This window comes from Bidens hawaiensis, unplaced genomic scaffold (assembly GCF_021521415.1).
Source record: "Bidens hawaiensis isolate Kalapana, Puna unplaced genomic scaffold, B.hawaiensis_p1.1 tig00034236_1, whole genome shotgun sequence".
NCBI classification, from domain to species: domain Eukaryota; kingdom Viridiplantae; phylum Streptophyta; class Magnoliopsida; order Asterales; family Asteraceae; genus Bidens; species Bidens hawaiensis.
Window position 1 is genome coordinate 136,126 of NW_027495915.1, and position 25,530 is coordinate 161,655.

Here is a 25,530-nt window from a genome sequence, read left to right on the forward strand (position 1 = left end):
ATACTTTACTTATAAAATCTTCAGTGAAGTTATTCTCCTCCAGCAAGCTTCATTCCTCTTGACCAATCCTTGCTTTGCTCGAAACAGTCCATCAAGCAAGCTCATTCTCCTTGATGTCTTCAGTCTTGTCTAATAGACTTATTGAGCAATCTTTAGCATGCTCGGATGTAAATCTTGCTCGAGGGAACTGAACCATGCTCGAAGTCCTTGCTTTGAGCACACGACATCTTCTTATTGAATCCATGCTGGTCACCATGTGCTTGAACATCCTGTGCTCAGAATCACTTAGTTATAACTTGAGTGATCAAGTTGTATGCTTGATTGGCAATCCGTACTGAATAGAAGAATACTCTTGCTCGTTGAAGTGTAGCTTACTCGAAGCCTTAACACTTAGAAGAATTAACCACCAAAGTTTCTGAAGACCTTGCTCGAGGTAGTAAACCATGCTCAATCGTCCAAGCTTGCTCGAAGTCCATACTTAGCTGTTTTCCTAAGGAGGTTGAGAAGATTCCAATCTTCCTTGGTGAATATCCGACTCAACATGTTCAAAGAACTCCTGGCACACATGCGGATCCGTAAAAAGTGCATCCAACTCTTGATGACTGCACACATGCGGATCCGTAAAAGGTGCATCCGGGCCAGTGTTCCATGAAGGGCAGAAAGAGGAGCTCCCTTGGGTTTGAGACGATGAAGGATGGGAGGACCCCTCTTTCCCACCCATGGAAACGGGAGGGTCTTCAGTTGCATCTTTAGGAGGAACAACCTCCATTTCCACCACCACCTCGGGAGGAGGCTGCATATTAACATCTTCACCACCATCACCGTGCACAATAGGAGGCGGAGACGGTGGGTGAGGAGCGACAACTGCTGCTAGTCAAGAAACAAAGGAAAGTTAGTGATATTCACAATATAAAGCTGGAAAGACAAACTTTCAAATACCTACGGGTTGTCGGATGGTGGTCCTCTTCTTGACCCGGGCTTGGGGCCGGATCAGCTTTATCTTCATGAGGGGAGGACCCTCCCCTCCAACCTTGTACGCCTCCCCATCGGCGGGATCATCGGTGTTCCGGGGTGCTTCCCCACCGGTGGGATCATCAGCACCCTTAGATGCCTCCCCACCAGTGGGATCATCGGCAGTTCCTGAGGCCTCCCCCCAGCGGGATCTTGGACGTGTTCAGGTGCCTCCTCGCCAGCAGGATTATCGACGTCAGAATCTCAGCTAGGACCGGATACCCCGGCGGTATCCGTTGTCCTCTTGCTGCGGCGCATAAGATTTGCAAATAGCACACAACACGCTAACATGAAAACTATCTGGGGTACCGAACGGTGAGTCCTCACTAGTCGAGTCTTCACTAGAAGACTCCTCACTAGAAGAAAGGACAATTGCCCCATCTGGTCGCATAATGGTAAGAGGTTTACGGTTCAGGATGTACACACCTTGGGCTACCGCCAACGCGTTGACTACCGGCTCAGTGCGGCCACAAGTTGGAAAGAGGACATCATCCTTGAAGTGATCAAGGATAGGCTCCTGATCGATCTCCAAGGGCATTCGGAACATATTCCTTGCGACGGTTGGAATGAGAACCTCAAACAGCGAACTCTTCCCTAAAACAAAGACAAGGAAAACAAGTGCGCATGAATAAGGAATACAACAAAGAGTGTCAAAAGATACAAAAAAATGGAAAGCTTACTTCCGTCATCCCGGGAGAAGTATGGTTGTTCTGAGGGATATAGCTGTTCTGAGGGATATAGCCACAGACGGCTCATCCCCACCTGAACCAACGCAGACTCAGGAATCAGACCCATTGGAGTGGGAGTCTGTGTCAGCTTCAAGTCCGGGCCATTCAAATTGCCATGGAAAGCTCATGGAAGGTCAACTAGTTTGATATGCTTGATTATTTTATTCTTGAAAAACTTACAAACATTATTCATTTACTTAGATGCTTCAAACTCATACATATTATTTTAAATCCCGACTCATCCTTGAGTCTTCACTAACACTAATTTATATACATACATACACATATACATACGCATCCCCGTTATTTCATATCAACTCACTCCTACAACTCACCTGTCATCTTATACATTTTTATTGTTAATCCTCGTAGAATGTCTTCTCTCTCTCATCGTCGTACTCACCGTCATTTTTCGACCGCTCATGATCGCCGTCTGGCTACTAGAATCACTAAGGAGTTCACTACTGCTTTACCCGAGATCATGGCTCAACTGCAAAATATCAACTCCAATGGATCCGCTACTTCGGCTACACCAAACAATTTTCACTACAAGAACTTCACAAGTGCTAAACCCCCTTCTTATCTTGGCGAGGAGAATGCTACTAAGCTCCTCCGCTGGTTTGAACAAATGAAGAACAAGTTTATCCACTGCGAATGTCCGAAAGATAAGCGTACTAGGTTCACAACGAGCGTTTTTAAAAAAACGAGCTCTCACTTGGTGGAACTCTTATAAAGCCTTCCATGGTGTTGATGAAGTTTTGGCTATGTCTTAGGAGGAACTCAAGGATGCGATAAAGAGAGAGTTTTGTCCTGAGCATGAACTGGAAAGGCTCGAGACGGAGTTTAGGGAGCTTAAACAAATCGGTGGTGAAAATTCAACCTACTCGAATAGTTTTAAGGAACTTAGTCTGATAGTACCTCACCTTGTGACCTCTTTGGATCGTGGTATTCGAAAGTACATTCGTGGATTGCCGACGATTTTCCGTGATGTTGTGGTTAGTCGAAACCATTTCTCAATCGAGGAAGCTGTTACTCTTGCTGCTTCACTGTCTGATGACCATGTTAGAGATGGAACCCTACCTAGTAAGGATGCTAAACCTACCCTTGACAACTCTAAAGATGATTCCTCCACCGATGCTAAGGCCGAACCCAAACCCACTAGTAACCCTTCTCACCACAAACGTAAAGCCAACCACCGTAACTATGTTGTTAACAAAACAAACCCACAACCCTCCAATCAAGACGCTCCGAAAAAGAAACCTTATACTGGACCTTACCCAATATGCTCCACTTGCAACTATCATCACCCGCCTCAATCTCCATGTCGCTTGTGCACCAATTGCAACCGTTATGGTCACCTTACTAACTGTTGTCGTGCATTGTCCGATACCCAAACTACCCCGCCTGCTCAAACCGGTGTTCCTAAAACCCATACTTGATATAATTGTGGAGATCCTAGTCATCTTCGCAATGCATGCCCTCGACTTATCAATGCACATCAAGCTCAAGCTATGCCTGCCCCCTTCTACACCATCAATGCTCCTCAAGTCACGACCAATCAACCATATCCACTGCAAGCTCCTATCACCAACAGGACTCAACCTTACCAAACACTCTACCCGCAAGCTCAAGTTTACCCAACTCACTTCAACCAAGCCCCACTGATGCAAGCTGTTCAAGTTCAACCTATCCATGCTATCCCAAATCCATCTACCGCTACTGCTCAAGTCATCATGGATCCAAGTACCTCTAGTGCTCCAAGTCAAGGGAACCAAGCCAACCGTAACTGAAGATCTTCAAAGACTTTGAAGTTTTATTGCTTTATTTATTTCCATTTTAAGACTATCCTATCTATCTGTTTTTGCATCGTATCGACTCTTTGGTTATTTTGTGACATTTGGTGATTTTAAGTTGAACTATGTTGCACGTTTCATCTTATGAATGACGCTTCCTTTTATACTTTGTTAGGTTTTTGTACTCTTAACTTATTATCTTATTTCTATCCATCATAATTCATTATGGCGTCTGTCTCAAGAAATTCATTTTTCCTTCTATCTTCTATATTTTACTCGTAATAATCAAAAGATATAATAAGAATTACATGGTTTTAGTTAATCAAACTCGGATGTTTACCACCTTTTGAATTTTAAAGTATCAAAAAGTTTGCTTCTTTCAAAATAAGGATTTTAAATGTTTATAACCCACATGATGACACGAGTTATGCGGACCATCCGGTGATAAAAATAATTATGGTCCGGAACATAATTATTCAAGTCCTCGCATGGAAATCATAATATGTAAAATTGTATGTCATAGCTTAGGACCTAAGGTAGCTTGGGTAATGGTACGAATGATGAGATGATAAGGACATGGTGGATATGCCGCTGGTACATCCTATACATAAGTGCCATTATCGGATTGTCATTTGAAGCGTTGCTTCGGTTATTATAAGTTCTATGTTATGATATTTTCATTAAAAATATATTTGTTTTCAAAACGATGAATTTGTGGTTTCCCTTAATTTCGGGACGAAATTTCCTAAAGTAGGGGAGACTGTAACAACTCGGGTTTTCCATATACAAATTTACATCTACTATCCAACCCGTTTTATGTTTGGGAATTTTAACAAAAAAAAGTAAGCACGTTTATCGAGACATTATTATAGGATTTATAATTGTTTATATATTTATTTAATATATATATATATATATACACATATAACTTTGGAAAATATACGCTTTTCACCCAAAAATATACTTTAACCTTTATTGTTCCATTACAAATCTTCAAGGACTAAAATGTAAGTTTTATATCCATTACCTGTTAACCCATACCCGTAACGGAGTCCCGTGACCCATTTATCTTACTTGAGCCACAATTCTCATCATAAACTTGGAATTGAATCATGTTTTTGATTGTTCTTACCATACTCGGCCTAACCGACTAGGTTAATTACGAAATGAGATCTCATATGATACGAATTGATTGAAAACCTAAACCGTCGTGACCTAAATTCTAATATATAACCTAGGATTGTTAATAACTCAATTGTTCGCGTCTGCATACCCTTGGGATCGGCGCCAATAGAAGCCCTTTGATTAATTGTATTAACCATGTCTAGATTAACCTGTTCGTCATCGTTCTTGGCCGACACTATTACTTCGCAATTAACTGTGTTCAAACATCTAATCAGGTAATACATTATATGCTTGAGATCGTTTTGTTATGCTGCACATTAACCCTAACAGAAATTAAACGAACTCTTAACAGATTTATCAAATTCATAATCTAGGGTTCTTATATCAAATCTGGTTTTATTAGTTGCTGTATATAAATGTCCGGTTACAGAATTAAACCAACTGACACACCAGCTCAGTTGGCTGGTGTGTGTGTGTTCCCCTCTGGTCCGGCCACTAGCGCGGGTTCGAGTCCCGGCCCCTGTTTTTGGTTTTGTTTTTTTATTTGATTGTTTAAGCTTGTTTTAATTGTATATATAATATATTATAGTTAATATTAAATAAACAGTATTTTATTTAAGCTGACATCCTAAACTTAAACGTTTCGTGTCAACTAGTTTTGTTACAAGTTTTCGTGTGTGTGTATATATATATACACACCCCGATATTTCCGCCTTAGGTTGGGGTGTGACAGCAGACTGAAGTTTTATTGAAGACTGAAGTTTGTATTGAAGACTGAAGTTTGGGCATGTAAACAAGACCTTAGGATATAATCAAGTCAACATTTATTTGAGTTTATATTTGTATATTTGCATTGTTTATTGTATTTGGTTATTGTGTGTATGATTGTAAGAAAATAATTAATTAGATATTGTCATCTTTAACTTTGACAGTATCTTCGAGCTGTAAGCAATCGGATCACGCCCCGACATTTCAGCCTTAGGTTGGGGTGTGACAGCAGAGCTACCCACGGGTCTCCAACCCGACCGGCAGATTGTCAGAGGACATCCACGGATCATTGAGAAGCATCCGCGAGATGAACGCGTGGACTGGCAAACTCAGCCACAGTTCATAAAAGAAGGCTTCAGAGGTCTACATCACAACCCGCGGATTACCAAATGAGCATCCGCGGAAGGAACCCCGTAAGCAACATAGGGGACTCACTACACATGTGATCCCCACGTGATATGGAAGAGCAGTTGTAACAAACTATTCTAGAAGATTCCTCCATAACCACCTGATAGCGACATCAGCCAATGGAAAGATGACACATGGGCACGTAATGAGCGTCCCACGACGTGCATAGATAATGGACGGGTCCAGACTGTCACATCCAATAGAGGCTCGACGCGTGTCCATTCAGTTGAAGGAAGGAATATTATGATAGTGACAACTCCACCAATCACTTTCCCTCACCTTCTGGCTATAAATACCAACTCAATCTACTTCAGGTAAACACACTCACACTCTCAAGCCTTACGCAATACACTTGTACCTGTATTATTCCGATCAGAATACAGTATTGATTCTCACGCCGGAGGGTGGTTACGGGAAGACCCCCCATCGTGTCTTTCCCATAGCGAGACTCGCGGTGATCTGTTTTGCAGGCCGTTAGTTTGGATCTGGTTCTATCGCCGTCCGGAGGACTCACATCTGGGGTAAACTCAAGTTCGAACTATCCAGTTCAGGCTTCTGTTTCTTCACTACCAGTCCACCCAGTTGAGTGATCACACCTCGCAAAATTTAGATTGACAAAAACAAAGGCCGCATGTAATTGTTTGCTATCGATTAGCTCTCTTAATTTCTTTTTTCATGTTTAGATAGGTTAAACAATTTGGGGAATTAGGTTTTGGATAAATAGCAAAATAGGGTTTTTGAGATGACAAGTTAAATGGGCATTGTTTTAGAAAAAAAAATAATTGGGTTTTTCAAAGGAAAAATTATCAAAATAGCTATTTTTGATCAATATTTTCTGATTTTAGCCATAGTTTAGAAAAAAAAAACCCAAAATAGTCAATTTTACCGCCGGATCTGACTGAGTTTCAACACCGTCCAACGGAATTCATTGGCTTGTAAAATTATGCAACATATCAATGCATTAATGGATCCAACGGAATTGGCTAAAGAACCGTCAGATCCGACGGAATTTTTAATGGATCGAAAGGAATTCTTCATCTCCTTCCACTCAAACCCTAAACTTCCATAAACAACCTCCATCTCCATCTTTCTTGTTTCTCCATAAAATCAAACAAATCCATAGGGTAAATCATTTAGTTTTTTGAGGAGACCATAACCATGGTGTTCAATTTCACTCTAGAACTCGAAATATAAAACCCCTGAATTGAAAATCTAGGGTTCGACAGACAAATTAAACAGTCTGATGCGAAAGAAGCATGAACTGCACTATTAGATACGACTGTTTATTATTACGTCAGCTACCTCACAAATCTGTCGGAAACTTTCATTATCAGTCGGATACCCCGGAAAAACTTAACATGTGGCGACTTATGATAGGCTACATCAATCCGTCAGATCAATTCTTGTTTACGTTGAAACCGACAACATAATATGGTCATTTTTGGAATTATTAAGAAACCATGGCTATATTTGGAAAGTGTTGGTCAAAATTGACTATTTTGAGAATTTTCCCCTTTCCAAAACTGAATAAAACTTATTACTTAATTGGTTAAATTTTTACGGTTTTTTATTTGGTTAATGCTCTATCGCAATTTTTGTTGGCAATGGGTTCAATTCTAGTGTTATATATAAAACGCGAAAAAGAAAATGTGTCGCTTGAATCTGGCACCATGTGTAATGTTAATAGCGATTCTTCAAATATAAGAATTCACTATTCTATTCATCACCTTCATAAAATTTAGGATCCACTATTCTATTCATCAACTTGATAAAATAATGCAAGTATGTAAAAAGGACGGAAAAATAAAATAAATGTTTGTGATTGAGATACAGATATAAACGAAGAATTGGATGTGATATGTTAAACATAATTCAGTAATAAATTTAGCAGAAATACGATATTTAATTATTAAATTAAAAGTTGTTAGATTCAAATTCTACTATGAGTGCGCTTTAACACAGCAAGCATAAGATACTTTGAATTCATATATTCAGATCGGATAAGTTCGAAAATTACATTCAAAAACCAAAATGAATTTTGTTGTTAGATTTGGAGAGTTTTTCAATTACAATAGAATATTTTAATTCGTTTTTTGTCTGTGAGATTTAAGCAATTTCACTACTTTAGTATCAAACTAATTTTTTGTGAAACGAGGAAAGAAAAACGAAGTTAACTCTAAGGGTGCACGGAGTGAATTCCTATAATGCATTCAGATGTCCCGTTATCAACACAAACGTCGTCTCGGGTGCCTCGGGGCCAAAGAAGAAACACCTCATCCTGGGTAGCCAAGCCAATTCTCTCAAAGCTCCAACCATTTCTCATTGGTCAATGTTGTTAAAAGAATGGTTTGAGATCGATGAAAGATGAATCATGAGTGAAAGATGAGTATTTTCGTAATTAAAAAATGTATAGGGACAAAATAATATGACGCTGATATAAAAAAAGGAGATGATAAAAGATGGGGGTGGGATGAATACTCCCACCATGCTAAATCAATATTAACACGTTAACTCCCTACGGTGTGAAGATTAGTTGTAGTTGGTGATGGTGTATATACAAAGCAAGAACTTGAATTTTCTAATCAAAACTTATTAGAAAACAATATTCTTTAAAATTTTTATTAAAACATTACCTTTTAAAAGATGACGTCAATTTTGTGTTATCTAATCACACAAACATGGAATTATTGATGCATATTTTAGCCTCTGGCTCCAACATTCAACATTGAATAATAGTATAAAAGCTAAACTTGCATCGTCATCCTAAGTACTGCATGCATAAACCCTAGTACGTTTCATTTTCTACATAGTTTTAATCCACGTTTTCATATTGGTACTCTATGCATTTGAATACATACCACAAAGGTCATTGCCAACCTGTCCCCTGTATTAATGCTTACTATTTGAAATTAAAAAATCAAAGAAATGGACCGAAAGATTTACCACATCAAACTAATTTGCAAATCCACTCACAGCCTCGCGTCACTATTTTATTGGAGTTCTATTTAATTTGTTTTTATTGGTTGTGCCTCAATGGTAGAGCACTCACTTCATTAGTGAGAGATAGGGGGTTCAAACCTCACTATCACCAATTTATACGGAAGATATGAGGGATGACCCTGGCTTGCCAAGGTTCGAGTCCTGATCTCACCCGGTTTTACCGTCTCCTCGTTGTCGTGCCGTTTGGCGGGCGTGGGGGTCAGATTTTATCCCAGGAATCTCTCAATAGGTGGACCGCTAGGGGCTCCGTGCGTCCGGACTCGTGGCCGGCTCGGGCTACCATTAGCCATTGGGGGCCGCGTACGGAGTATCCGGCATTACTTAGTTGGTCGTTTCAAAAAAAAAAGTTGTTTTTTTCTCTTTTTTATACACTAATTAGTTTTAACTAGAATATTGATTGTTATAATAACTTTTAATAATGTCAGGACCGGGATCTCATGTAACACAAATTGGTTGACAAGAATAAATACGAAATCGATTTGCAAAGACCCACTGAAAATATCCGCCGGAATTAAATATAATCAGGATGTTGATATTGTAGTACGATTGTAGGTAAACACACACACACACACACACTTCACTCAAAAGATTTCCCGTATATTCAAAATATTTAGTCAAGAACAAAAAAGAAGATTTTAGGGTTTGTGCATGGAACGTCTACGGTTTTCTCAATAACAACTGACGTACTAGGTATGCATGAGTTGAGGTCTTAGTCTCTCATTAATCGTTAAAGCACGCGTGCCCCATGATGTGACCTAGTATTCTTTATATAGGCCCATAGACGTTCCTTCTAGAAACCCTAATGATTACAAAATACATTAAAATATAAACATAAGTGTAAACCTAGGTATTCGAGTATGAATTATCTTGTCGAGCAGACATGTAACTCTGAGTATGCTCGTAGCATTTCTTCGAGTAGACTTTACTTAGAATATTTTCGTTAGAAAATATTCAACTCCAACAGACTTCATTCTTCATAACTTATCCCAACTTTGCTCGAACAAATCCCACGAACAAACATATTCTTCTAGATCTCTTCAATTTTCACTAAGGTGTATTAAGAACAATTCCAGTATACTCAGAACTGAAGCTTGCTCGAGATTTTAACCATGCTCGTGGTTTTACTTAGAACATTCTTGAGATCATCCTTTATTGTATCCTTGCTCGACCCACCAAAACACTTGCAATCTTGGTTTAAGCTTGGATAGATCAAGTGATTACTCAAATAGCAAATTGCGCTTGATGAAGAACATCCTTGCTTGACGAAGTGTAGTTTGCTCGAAGCTTAAAACACTTAGAAGAATTTCCAGAATATAACCTTACGCGAGTAAGATATCGTGCTCGAGTTAATAGTGCTCGAAGGTCTAAACTTGCTCGAGTTCCATACTCAGCCATTTTCTAAGGAGGTTGAGAAGATTTCAATCTTCCTCGTCAATTTTTTGACCCAACAAATAATTAAGTTTTAAAAAAATCTAAACACAGTCTTGTTCAGTTTATTTTTGTGAACACACCGGTATCAATTTTATTAAAAATAGAGTTTATAAAAAATATATTTTTTAATATAAAATAAATACTGATCGGCGACAAGAAGCTAAAGTGAAGATGATGAAAAAAAATTTCAATACTTTACGCAACAAATTGGAAGCTTATCCGGTTATATGACTAATAGAGAAACTCACATCGCTTTAAAAAACGATTTGATTGAGCGTATACGACAAAAACATTGACGATGGGTGATTACGTAGTTTGTATGTATCAGTCGTAAGTTTAATTTATATTTCATACTAGGGTTGTTATTTTGTTTATTTATTGTATCGGGTATGTTTGATAAATATATATAAGGGAAAAGTTAAAATACGAAGGGAGACAAAAATGAGAATGGTGAAAAGGATTTGTGGCCACACAAAAAACCCTAAAAAAATTCTAAAAAATTAATTAAAAAAAATCATAACTCAAAATATAAATAAAAAATAAAAATAATAAAAAAACAAAAATGTTTCCCTTATCAGTCTTGTTCCAAAAAAAACCCAAAAAGACACAATGCAGAGACAAAAGACACAATGACGAAAATGAACAAAACACATTATAACTAAAAAAGACACAATAAATCGGAAAATATAACACAATACCGAACAAAATATAACACAATGTTGACTAATATAACACAATATTAAGAAAAAAAGACACAATGTCAAGGAAAAAAGACACAATCAATAATGAAAATAAACACAAAATACAATTATAAACAAAAAGACACAATGGTCTTTTTCACTCAACACTGAGTCTTTTTCGAGTTTTGTTTTTTATTTTTTTTAAGAACGATGAAGATTGTAGAAACATTTTTGTGTTTCACTACTTTTGTTTTTTTATTAAATTTTGAGTTCTGATTTTTTATTTATTTATTTTCAATTTTTTTGAAAAATTTTTTGTGTGACTATAAATCCTTATCATTTTTGTTTAACTTTTTTGTGTGACTATAAATTCTCATCATTTTTGTTTAACTTTATAGAATAAAGTGACTCATATGTATAATTTTAATTTTTTATAAATATTTTAAAACAAATTTATTGTTTATTTATTAAAATATTATTTTATATTTCTAGTAAGAATAAAAAATAATTATAAATTATATTTATTTAATAAAAAGATAGTGAAGGTTTGTTGCTAATTAGTATGAAAAGTTGGGTTTGATTTGGTTGGATTAAGTTGAAGAGAAAGAAATAATTTTATAATTACCGGTTCAATCAAACGTACAAGTTGCATTCCATGATGCACAAATCATCTAATAATAATGTAAAACATAATTAACATCCACTAACTTAATTACAAAAAAGAAAAGAAAAGAAAATCTAACCAAACTAAATTCAATAAATCTTGTCTCACTGACTTTTAAAGCCATAAGGCGCCGGCTTGTTTAAGCACCGGAATCAATTCACCGGAGATATGCGAGGCCATCACCTGATCCAATCCACCGTACATCCGTCCACCGATAAACACCGCGGGAAACTGCACTCGCCGCTTATCATCCTGACCGTCGATCATCTCAAGCTCCTTCATAACCTCGTTTTCCTCGTCTTCCTCGAACTCAAACACGCTCGGATTCACACCGTGGCCGTTCAACAACCTCTTCACCACGTGACTCATACAACATCCACGCCGCGCCAACACGATCACGGCGTTTTCGGTAACGACATCTCGCACCGCACCTTTTTCGTAAAACCGAGTCGTCGTTTTCTGGTCGCTACGGCCGGGTAAAGGCAGCGGCCATGCTTTGTATGGAATTGCTTGTTGCATATTATATTTATAGAGATGAGAGATGTAAGTTTGTGTGGGGTTTGAAATTGGGATGAATGAATTGAATATATTTATAGGGGAATTGGGATATATTGTGATTTCGGTGATTGAAAGGGCTAGTCGTCATCGTCAGCGGCAGTTACGCGTCACGTAAGTTTTGGGATGATGTCAGGGTGACGTGTTGATTATTATTATTATTTTAATTTTAAATATTGTTGGGCATCCCACGTTTTACGTACCCCACCCATGACATGATCACCGTCCTCTCCTCTTCTCTCAGTACAATACGCGGCCTCTTGTCTTGTTCATGCCCTTTGTGCAAGCATATTATAATTAAAACTTCAACTTTCATTTTCTATAAAAACATAAGGATGATTTAAATTGAAAACAGAGTTAAGTTCTTCCTTTTTTTTTCTTGGGTATGCGTTTAGGTTTATAAAAAACTATGTATGAAATATAAAAGCAGAGTTAGTGACGTAGCTTATTGTGCATTTGTTTTTGAAATAAAGAAGACAAAACATTAAAACTAGTCCTTTATGTTTTCACGATTTTTCAGTGGTTGCCCTTTGACAAACTTAATGACAGAAAACATCCCTTTTGTTTAAAAACTCTCTCACTTTATGTCATTTGGCTCTAACCCTGTTAATTCTTTTCGTTAAATTCTGTCATGTGTAAAGCACATGAGGGTAATTTTGTAATTTCACATATTTATAAATTAAAATAAAGTTATAACTAGAAATTTTTCTAAATAACCTCTACCCCTCCCCCCCCCCCCCACACACCCGACCAGCCAAGACATCCCCACCATCTACCCAACACCTGCAACTTAAACCACCGTTCCCTACCACCACCACCACTGCCAACACCGTTCACCACCAGTGATCTCTCTCTCTCTCTCTCTTAAAAGAAAAAAAAATTACCATCCCTGATGATGAAAAATTAAAACCTGATATTCCATTAAATCAAGAACTACAAACGAAGTGAACAAAAAAACCCATCAAATTAAAGCCTAAAAACCTATAATAGCCTTAACTTATTCAACAAGATCAAAGACAGATCCATAAACAGTAAAGAAAAAACCTTCAGTTGAAAAGTCAAAATTAGAGAACACAAATTACAGGTCAATATAACAAGAAGATGATGCGAGATTTGAGATCTGTGATTGTATAACTTTAAAGACGGCCAGAATCTTGAAACCCCGTTTTTAGATTATTGGTAATTTTATTGAACTTTGTATTGAAACCCCTTTTTAGAGGGCAGGAAGAAAAAAGAGGGGGAATCTGGGTAGACAAACTCCGTCGACCAAGATCCCCGGCGGCAACAACCGCGACCTCCGGCGACCTCCTCTCTCTGCTCGGTTCCGACGACTACAAAAGGCTAATAGATCTGGATTTCGTGCGGCTGTGTCTGAGGGTCTCCATGGTTGAGAACAGCTGTGTGTTGACGGTGCTATTTCTAATTTGAGGGAATTTAGGTTATTAGTGTTTTCTCTAAGAAGACGAAGATCGGTTGAGAGAGAGAGAAAAGTGTGCGTGTTTTATGTATTTTTAGTTTAATTATTAAATAAATATGTGAAAACACAAAATTACTGCCTTGCACATGAGAGGATTTAACGAAAAAAATTAATAGGGTTAGGGTCAAAGGACATAAAGTGAAAGAGTTTTTAAACAAAAGGGATGTTTTCTGTCATTAAGTTTGCCAAAGGGCAACCACTGAAAAATCATGAAAACATAAAGGACTAGTTTTGATGTTTTGTCTATAAAGAATATGCATAATTTAATGGAATGTGTTTTGGTAATTTTAAATGATTTTGAACGATCGACCAATCTTTAACCCACTGAATCAGTTTCTAACCATTTCGTTCTCAACCTAAGGTGCAAACATTTGATACAAAAGGTAAGTAAAAGTTATCAAACAAAATAAAGCAAGAAAAGAAATATAAGCATATACAAATACATGGGTAGCAATGGCTTTTAGTTATTGCACATGAGGGATTTGGTTTTGGTTTTGGTTTTGGTTGCAGGAACGGGGTTGGAAGAGATTTTCTAGACTTTGTGGTGACCCATGCCGTATGTATTGTAAACTTCTTCTTTAATAAGGATTCACATTTGATCACTTTTCACAATGAGGAATGTCTCACGCAAATCGACTATCTTTTAATATGATGAGGAGATCGATGCTAATGGAAGGATTGCAAGGTTATACCATGGGAGATAGCCATGACTCAACATCATTTGTTGGCGGTGGATATAGGCGTGAGAAAAAAACATGTTAAAGGGGGGAGAGGAAAAAAGACTATAAGGATTCGATGGGAAAGTTCAAATTTTGAAAAGATTACAAAGTTCAGAGAAAAGGCCATCCCTACGACCTGAATTGGATTTGATGTTATGGCGGTCAACATTAACGCAAGTAGCGAAGGAGAATTAAGGGGTCACAACAAGAAAGCAAAGTGAGCACTAAGGTGCTGTTTGTTTTTATGAAAAATGTCTGCGCATGCTCTTTTGTCTGCACCGCTCCGACCACGTGCAGACATTGCCATCTGCGAATTGTTTGTTTCCTCGAAGTTGCTTTATTAAAAAACGTTTGAGCAAGCTTTTCTTGTGCAGACTTGGCTCATCCACTTTTGAAATCTTCTAAGGTCGGTAGAGGGTTAAAGCATCACACCCTACCAACACCCACTGTCCACCACCACCACCACCACCAAGCGTTCGCCACCACCAGCATCCACAACCCACCACCCACCCACCGTTCGTCACCACCACCGACCACCGTCCACCACTACCCACCGTATGCCACCACCACCTGCTACCACAGTGTGTACACAACTACCATTTTATTTTAGCAACCTACAGACGTTATAAAACAAACAGTCTTCTTCTTGCAGACTACTGTAGAAGTTTAGTCCACATCTTATTCTACAGATGTCTGTAGATGTTCGTAGACTGCAAACATTTTTACTCTGAAAAAACAGGCAACACCTAACAGTCATGGGGTGTGGAATGGGATATGCAACACAAAATAAGGGATAACAAAAGAAGTTTTTGAGAGCTTTTGAGGTGTTTGGACGAGGAGGAGCAATGGTGACTGAGAATGGGATACAAAGAAAGCACAAATAGTGGCAAAGAAGACAATGTCATAAACACAGAGTAAAAGCTTGTAAACATATGTGTAAACATCTAGAAACAAAGGAAATAGATAATGATAACGTTTAAGACTACCAAAGCTTAGGATTTTTAGAAAATAATACGTCACATAACTACAACATGGCTCGGGTCTAAGGGCGTTCACAACCCTCAACATTGGATTAAATTTTGTCTTTTTAGAAAAGAAAAAAAAAATTACTTACCCACCCGCCTCCATGTTAAAGGAGTTGTTTTAGAAAAAGAAATCCCAATCTGTTAGGGGGAGGTAATGGTGACACACATCGGTGGTGGCAATGACAAGTAAGTAAATAAATACAACGGCGTGGTACAAACCCATTCAGAACCCTTTTTAAGTTAAGAAGTTTTATAATATATATTATTCGTTACCCTTGAAATAATTGAAGGTACGAATTTGACTTGTTAATTAATTTAACATGATCATTTTTGACTCGTTGAATATATATATATATATATATATATATATATATATATATATATATATATATATATATATATATAACATGAAAAATGAAAAATGAAAAAAGAAGAAGATGATTATAAGAAGAAAAGAATAATCTCGTCCCCTTAGAACAAATTTATCTTAAATGTGCTTTTCTAGACGAAATTTGAAAAGAACATTTCCAAGAATTTGAAAAATTGTACGGATCAGACAGGCAACATAAAAATACCGTCTGGAAGACTGCTTTATGAGAAGAAAAGTTAAGTCAGAAATATGACATGCTCCCTTAACATTTTTAAAAATTTGGGCTTGTCCATCAAAATTATTTCATATTTTGGTATGCTCACTCAACATTTTAAAAATTTGGTCTGTTTCCTCATAATAAAGGTCTTCTTCCTAGACGTCTTCTAAGTCCAAATTATTTGGGATTTCGGAATCTTCAAGATTTTTAGACTATTTTGATTTTCCTTTCTCTCTATAAATTAACTATTTTGGAATTTTTCTTAATCCAAATGTACTTTAGTTTTCTCAGATTAATCCATTATTTGAACAATATCTAGGATCATGATTACCAATGATATTTGTGACTATCATACTTTTCTTGGAATGACTATTTAGATTAGTGTCATGTCGGTCATTTACCTATTCAATCATTTTTATTTCATATTTAGATGAAATCTGTACTGGCAAGAAACTCGTTGACCTAATTTGAGACCTGTTATTTATTTATTTATTACAAATTAAATCTGAACCCAAAACTTTCATTTTATAAATTGAAGTATTTAAATGAGTTACATCAACCATTTAAATAAGAGATCGTTAACTTATAACTATCATACTTAAATCTCATATATGCCAAACGAAAGAAAAATAAAAACTAACATCACGTGGGCTTGTTTTCATAAATTGTAATAAAGAATAGAAGACAAAGGGACACATGTCAAAACGTGTATCAATATTCAAGTCGCATTCAGTGACCACAACTTTAGTTGGACCAAATTGTTTAGAGCATTCTCAACCCATCTCTTATAATTATATGAGGGGAATTTATAAATTATAGGATGGATTCTGAATGTAAATTTTAGGATAGAGAGAGAAAATGTAGTGATTTTTTATAAATTTAGAGGAAATGTAGTAATTTTTTGTAAATTATAGGATGGAGAGAGAAAACTATAATAATAAAAGTATAAAAAAATATTATTTAATTAAACTGTAGAAAGAGATGTAGTGTTATATAGTGTAACTAGTTTTAGAGCCTGTGTAACACACGAGATAATCCAAATAATAAAGTTATAAATAAAGCAAATACGTACATACTATATATAAAAAAATGATTACATCCATACTTATATCTATACTATGTGTACATAAACTGATTTTATTTATATCATAAATAGATTTTTTTCAAAAAAAATGAACTTAATAAAAAATAATAATAATAATAATGCAAGTTCCAAAACAATCCCGAGAACGGTCCATCTATTGAAATTTATTCTCAGTATCACACACACACACACACACACACATATATATATATATAATTGAAAGAATTTTGGTTATGAACCAATTTCAAAAAAAGATTTTTCATACAATAATAGTTCTGAGCTACATCATGAAAATGTATAATTTTGTGGTGGCTTCACGACTTTACCATAATGACAACATATAAAAATAACACGTTAACCTGTTCAATTTTGTGAATATTTTGATTCACTTAAGTATAATTTTGTATGACATATTTCACACACTATATTTTAATTAATCACCATTAAAGGAAAAGTCAATGCTGACACATATGTTTCAAATTTGATAAAAGTTAGAAACATTGATAGGCTTGAAGGTAGCATGTCGAAAGTGTTCGCCGTCTTTTCTTAAATTTTAATAGTTGTGGGAAAATAGTCAATTAGCCAAATCCTGAATCTTTTCATTATTTCTAAAAATGTCATTGAAAATAAATTCAAAACCTAAATCACGTTTAAAATTTTAACTTTCATTTTTTTGATATTTTCAAGTCAAAACTTTAAACTCGTAACAAATTTGATGATAAATCTACTTGCATTCTCAAACTTTTAAAAATACTCATATTACCCCTCTTTGACTCGTAACAAATTTTGAACCAAATGTAGTTAACTTGTACCACACAATCTCTTTACCAGCTTTTGACTCGTAATAATCAAATTTAAGTCTCACAAAAAACCTGAAACAATTATTGATAAAAAAAACCAAAAAAACTAACTATGATAAACTTTATTATATATGAAAGTGAATGGTACATATTATTACACTTTAACATATATATAGTTTAGCAAATTAATAAAATAGAGTTTAAAAGAAATTGAATAATTTAGTTATGCTATAGATTTAATATAAATATAGTGTAAAAGGAAAGTGAATAATTATTGATCCATGACATAGTTATTAGTTTAGAGGGAAAAACTTATGAGAATTAACGACAAACTGACACGCGTCCGCAGTTATTTTACTTTATTAGAATATAGGTAGATTATGAAGATTGGGATGGGGGACGGGCTAGAAATGCTTAGTTGGGCTGAACATCATCCTTGATAATCTTAATATAAAATATAAATAAATATAAATATTATCCACCAAATTATCAAACCATTGCCGCCGTCACACTCCTAAATTTTCTAGATAACAATAACATGTTTACAAATATTTTAATTTGTTTTCAAAGATTCGCATACTTCAGTTAAGTTTTAACTCATAATCAAAACTATATATCGAGTCTTGATAAAAGTAAAATAAATTTAATACACATTAGGCCTTAATACATATCATTATTAATAATTCACTCCCTTTATAACACTATATCCTTTCAATTTATTAATGGTTTGGTTTGGTTTGTACTTCAAAATGTTTAGGTTATATTTTCTTTCATCTCGATTAATTCGGCTTTATAGACGTATGCAACCGACCATAACCAATGCAGTTTTGTTCAATCAATCGGTTAATGTGCACTTGAAAGAGTCATTTCTCTTATACCGAAGGTTTTAGATTCAAACCTAGACAAATGAGTACATAGATTTACTTGTGTAAATAAGCACGAGTAACTTTTATCGTTAAAAAATATTATTGTTTTTGTTTTGTATTAATGATTTTTATAAGCTTATATAATCAAAGTTATTTTGGTGTAGATATAAACTTGTGGTTATGACAAACGTGACAGTACGTCACATATCAATATTTAATGTATGTTAACTTATCTGGAAGTAGTCACGGTCCTTTATATAAGATTTCAAGGGCTAGAAATGAAGATGGCAAGATATAAAAAATATAATTTTATTTTGACACCAATCAATTAAGGATAAACGGTTATTTGATAGTCAACTAGTTATTAATAAACAAAACGGTTAAAACAATATAACCCAGCCGGGTTCCTCAAGGTTTTCTCTAATGCGGAAAACATTATTTATAAATAAAATATCAATAAAATAAATTATATCAAAAGCAAGTTTATAATATGCAATTTCTTAACTCTTAAGCATCGTGATCACCCTATAGGAAACCTTTGTTATTGTATATCGTATTTGATTATGATATTAATTATGTTGTCAGTTATTTTATGAAAATAATAGAAAACATGATACATATTAAATATATGAGCTTGTTATAATAGGAAGAGTAGTAACCGCAGCAGAGTATGACGCAACCAATATGTTTGTCATCTTGATCGAGTTTCTCTTTAGAATGAATAGTTAAGGGCGGTGTTAGGATTCTTAAGAGAAACCCGATTTAGGAGAGATGAAGCACATAAAATTTTATGTGAAATTAGGTTTTGATGCTAATTTATTTTATCTATATATACACCCAAGGGAAAACCCTTTATTAGTTAGAGCAAGTTAATACATAATAAGGTATATTCATAATTTTGATCTATTATAATATAAATGATAATGATGACCATTTAATAAATAACAAATAATATATATATATATATATATATATATATATATATATATATATATATATATATATATTAATATTATTGCATTCTCCCACTTAACTGAGTAATCAATTATAAGTATTAGATAAGCCTAATCAGAAGTTAACGCTCATTTTAGCTTAAAATTTAAACTGAAGCAGAGAAATATAGTTATTGAATTGAACATTAGCTCAAGACACCCATTAATTATACTGCAGCCCTTATTTAGGTTACTGACTATAATTCATAATTGTTTATCATTAGCAGTTTGATAGAGAAGCACTATTGAGGTCAGATTTGTCAATGAAAGCACACAAGCCATACACCGAGTTTTTTTTTTTGCAAAACTTAGACAGCAGGTGATACTAGCACTCGTGGAGGCTTTTCTGTTCCTCATCGAGCAGCCAAAAAAATCTTTTCGCCTCTTGTGAGTTCAACTTCTTTTCAGTAGACATTGGTTGACTTTTGACTCGGTTAACTCATTTGGCCCATTTCCTTCTAATTTTGTTAATTCTACCAGGTTGACCCGTTAGAGAAAAACCTTAACCTGAATCAACCCAATCATAAAGTTGGAGAATTTGTGTTTTATGTGATAACAAACATTTTTTTTAATAGGATTTTTCCATGCAACCGCCTACAGAAGAGCTTGTGGCACGAAATTTACATGACAATGCATGGATATTTCGCCATATTTATCGCGGTAAGTAATAAAAAACATTAAAAAAATATTTTTCCTATTGAAACAAACAAATCATTCTTCAACTTTTAGGTCAACCAAAGCGTCACCTGCTCACAACCGGTTGGAGTCTGTTTGTTAGTAGGAAAAGGCTTTTTGCAGGAGACTCAGTCTTGTTCATCAGATAATTCCATTACCATATTAAAGTGTGTGCACTATTTATAAATAATATGATTATTGATTAATATATGATGTATTTATATAACAGGGATGAAAAACAACAGCTTCTATTGGGAATTAGGCGCGCTAACAAACAACCAGCAAATTTATCATCATCAGTTTTGTCAAGTAATAGTATGCATATTGGAGTATTAGCTGCTGCAGCCCATTCAGCTGCAAACAACAGCCCTTTGACTATGTTCTACAATCCAAGGTAAATTAAATTTACTTTCTAATTAATATTAATTTCAACTTATAAATTTACTTTGCTGATCTTAGTACTCTCGAAGTTGATGTCACTAATCGCTGCATATTTGGTGATTGTTTTCTTTAGTGATCTTATTTGTCACACAGACAACTATACGTAGCTACATCAAGAGTTACAATCAAACCTATATGTTACCTTATCAAGAATTACAATAACACATAGACTAAAGATTTTGATTTTTGACAAATAATGTATACCGACCAATATAACAACAAATTAGTGTACAAGGAACTTTTTTACTTATTTATAACATATTTGTGTAACCTTAGTTATGTAATTTATATAATTTTAATTTAAATTGTAATTGTATTATCAATATATGGTAATTTTATTGACTAAATTTCATGTAATGGCTGGAGTTTAAAATTATCGTCAATTACCCGTGTAATACACGGGTCTCAAACTATTATTCGTGCATTCTCCCACTTGGCCGGGTAATCAACTATAAGTATTAGATAAGCCTAATTAAGAGTTAACGCTCATTTTAGCTTAAAATTTAAACTAAAGTAGAGAAATATAGTCATTGAATTGAACATTAGCTCAAGACCCCCCTTAATTGTACTGCAGCCTTTATTTAAAGCTTAAGTAGTTATTACCAAAATTTTCAAGTAAGTACTTCAGAACGTTTGATTTGTATATTAATTCGTCTATATGTCATTATGCATGCACAACATATTAAGAGACGTACAAAATTAAGATTGAGGAAAAATCATAATTAGTTATTCATAGTACGATATGCAATTATACATAGTCATTAGTAATCCCATCTTAATTATAAAGCGTTACATAAGACTTATGGGTGATAGACTTTCAGTTATAGGATCCTTAAGCATATCATGTGTAAGACCTTGAAACCCGGGAATCCTACAGTTGGTCATCATATAAAAAATTCTCAAAAATTTAAAACCCAACAAGTTCATCTTATTAAAATCAGTTCAGAGTAATAAACAACGGAATATTAAATATCCCAAAAAAACACCGGGAAGAGTGCCCAAAACCAAAATTTAAATACTTCAAGTAATAAATGAATAGAAAACAGTTTGCATTATTATTCTCCGACTAGATATGCCTTCAACCGTCCGAGTAGTCTCGAGCACGTCCAAGCGGTAGTTCCCTACCCCTTAACCTGAAAATCAATCTAACATACACACAAAGTCAGCTAGAGCTAAGTGAGTTCAAGTTTTCATAAACAATATTCGTAATTTTATTTCAAAGGGTATAGATCTAAAACAGGAGGGGGAATAATAAACAAACAAATAAATAAATAAATATCACCAAATAATACATTCATGGTCGAACACACGCACACGGGCCTCTCCACCACGAGTCAAGCCTCGAGTAATATATTTGACCCGGATGCGGTAAGACATAAGCACGTGACACGAGCCTCTCCACCACGACTCATACCCTGAGTAATATTGTCACACCCCGACTTAGGGCCTGGGTGCGACACCCGTTAGTTGGTATCTGGTTTTGAAAATATATCAGAGTTGCGGGTTATTAGCGGAAGTCTTTAAAATTTTAATATTTATCTATAAAATGTCGGGCCAGAATACCCTTTTGATATTTCAAATACTTGTCTTTTGAAAATATAATTTATTAATAATATTCTGAATAAAATATCTGAGCCATCAGATCACCTCTAATGACTATGTCTCCAATCTTCTATCTGTCTTGCCTGTCAGTTCTATCCTTTTTCAGTTTCCCTGAAATGTGGGGGAAAATTACGTTAGCACACAGCCGGTGAATGACGCTGACTCAATAATACCAGTGTTTAAACAATAACAATACATTTGTGACAATACTCATTAGGCACCCAACTCAATTGGGTTAAAATTACCCTAAGTACGTGTACAATTAATCATATACACAACATCATTTCTCTGATCAGTCCCGTAGACTACCAGAGGCATTTTTGATGATATGCATGGCCTCAGGGAAATCCGAGTCACCATGTATGTATGGATCCAGACACATGTATACTCTTAATTTGAGTATGCCTGTTTCTCATTATTGTAACACAAAGTTTTAAGGATTCGTAAATCCTATGTAAATAGTTCAGACTCTAAAAGAGTTGTAAAAGTTTAGGGTGTATTCACCTTTTATAATTGTAAATCAGTTTCTGACACTGATTCCTGTATATTGATCAGTTTCTGTTACTGACCCCTGTCGGTAAATCAGTTTCTGTTACTGATTCCTGTTTCTGTTTTCAGCTTTCAGATTGATTGATTGGCTGTTATCTCGGACCTATTGTACGAGTATAACATTTGTATAAATATCTAGATCTACGATCTAGCTTCAGACCCCGTAGTCTGTTTTGTATAGCTGTAACCTTGATAATTTATTTGTTTGTACAAAACATATGGACATTTAGTTCCGTTGTTTATTTATTAATTATATATCAGGTTTCTTCTTCAGGAAGAAACATTTATACCAGGTTTCTTCTTCAAGAAGAAACATTACTTTAACTATACCCTGTTGTAACGCCCGTTATACCCTGTTGAAACATTACTATAGAGGGGAGGAGGATAGAGGACGACCGAAATTGACTTGGGATGAGAGGATTAGGCATGATTTGATAGACCTAAACCTCTCCGAGGACATGGTTGAGGATAGGAATTCGTGGAGAAGTAGAATTAAAGTTAAGGATTTTTAGAGAGAATTGAATACCTTAGGGCTTAGACTTAACTTATTTAGGTCACATACCATAATGGTATTTCCCTTACATATTTTATTATTATTATTATTAGCTTTTATATTGCGGTTAAACTGTGACCTTATTATTAATATTATTATAATTAGTAGTAGTTTTTTATATAACTGTTAAACTTTGATTTCCTTTTTTTGCTTCATACACATGTTCTTAGAGCCGAGGGTCTCTCTGGAAGCCACCTCTTTATTCCTTTGGATAGAGGTACGGTGTGCCTACATCCCACCCTCCCCAGACCCTACCTATAGCTCTGCTGTCGGTGGGATTTTACTGGGTATGATTGATTGATTGATATTGATTTAAAGCATGTAAAGTATGTACATCTCTCGGGATTTATCCGACTTTCCTCGGAGGCTTTACGTCATCCTGGTACGTTAAAATTATGTAACTTTCCATCCAAGTTGCTACACACTTTATACTTGAGGGGCTAGAATGAAACTTCTTATTTTATATCATAAAAGAATGAAAAACCCTAACTCATAACCCTAGGTGCAGCCGATCGCAGCTAAGAACCCCCCCCCCTGTTCGTTTTTCTTCTGCCCCGCCATGCTTCCGCCGTTAAAACTTCAATTCAAGGTCGGTTTTATGATTCCCTATGTCTTTTACACCTTAATTGATCATATTAACGCGTTTATTGGTCGTTAAGATTGAGTTTTGATGATAACAGCTTGCTGACAGATTAGTATACGTTTATTGTAGGGTCTGTAACGCGATGTTAATCCACTTTTTTTGATCTTTCTTGATTCCATGATGTTCTACTTTGAGTCTAGTTTCCAGAAAGGTATAATACGTAATTTTTGGACGAGATTTGAATGGTTTTTATGAATTTATAAAATCGAGTGTCAAAACTGATGCGAGATGACGGATTCTGGTCTGTCTTCCCGATGTCATAACCTTTTTTCGATAGGTCCAAATTGGTTGCTTCCACTTCTGGAAGTTAGTATTTTGAGTTAGGAACCAAACCCAATTGGAATCGTTTAATTTGGTTTGGTAATGAATTTTATAAAAATAAAACCATTTTGTTGCGCGCTGAAATAACTGCACATACCTTTCTGTGTTGGAGGAATTTTTATGATTTTTGTATCCAATATAAAAATATAATAAAAATATTTTTATAAACCTAAACATTTATTAAAGTCTGGTAAAAATTTCATAATTTATTTCAAAGGTTATCCTATGTAATTAACTGTATCTTCGCATGCTAAAATCTACACGTTTTACTCGTTATTGATCGATAAGTTCATTTTAGGCTTAACCGGGGGATGTTCGATTGTGTTCTTGTCGGGGCTGTTTGAAGTGACTTTTTGCACCATAATCTTCCTAGGTATGTCCCGTATATCATACTCAAAGATCATGTTCTTAGGTGTTCGTTAAGTTGATCAACTAGTTGTAGTTTGATTGTTATGTTCGGTTGTCTAGAATTGTTGAGTTTGATGCGTTAATCGGTTGGATGACCAACCGAATCAGTTTGCATGGCCCTAGGGGAGTCCAAGGGCTGTGGAAAAATTATTTTTTGGTGCTCGGGGCTGTCGGGGTTAGTGCTTCGTCAATCGAGTCGGCGGTGCGCGAATTTTCGTTTAAATGTTAAAGTAAGTGTTGTAAAAGGGAACCGTCAACCCTATCAACTCGGGTGACATAATTATGATGAATGAAAAGGTTTAAGACGGAATTTGGTCCATTCGGGGCTGATTCAGTTAACAAATGGTTTTAAGGATTATTTCACGCGCATTCGACCCGATTTGACTATCTTTAGGCCTTGGGCCAAGTGTTGGGCCTTGGGCCAAGTTGTTGGGCCTTGGGCCAAGTATTGGGCTCTGGGCCAAGTTGTTGGGCCTTGGGCCAAGTGTTGGGCCTTGGGCCAAAGTGTTGGGCTTGTACGGCCCATTAGGCTAGAGTGTTCCTACAGTCTAGTTTAGTAACGCGTTATGTATAATTTACAGGCCATTGCTTGTGATTTTGCCCTTAGGAACTTCCTAGCTCGTTG

The 25,530-nt window shown here is 35.5% G+C and overlaps 1 pseudogene; it reads right to left on the minus strand.

The window, feature by feature from the left end:
* Positions 1 to 11,722: 11,722 nt before the first annotated feature.
* LOC143585944 (glutaredoxin-C9 pseudogene) lies at positions 11,723 to 12,127 on the minus strand (annotated as a pseudogene).
* Between the last annotated feature and the right edge of the window lie 13,403 nt (positions 12,128 to 25,530).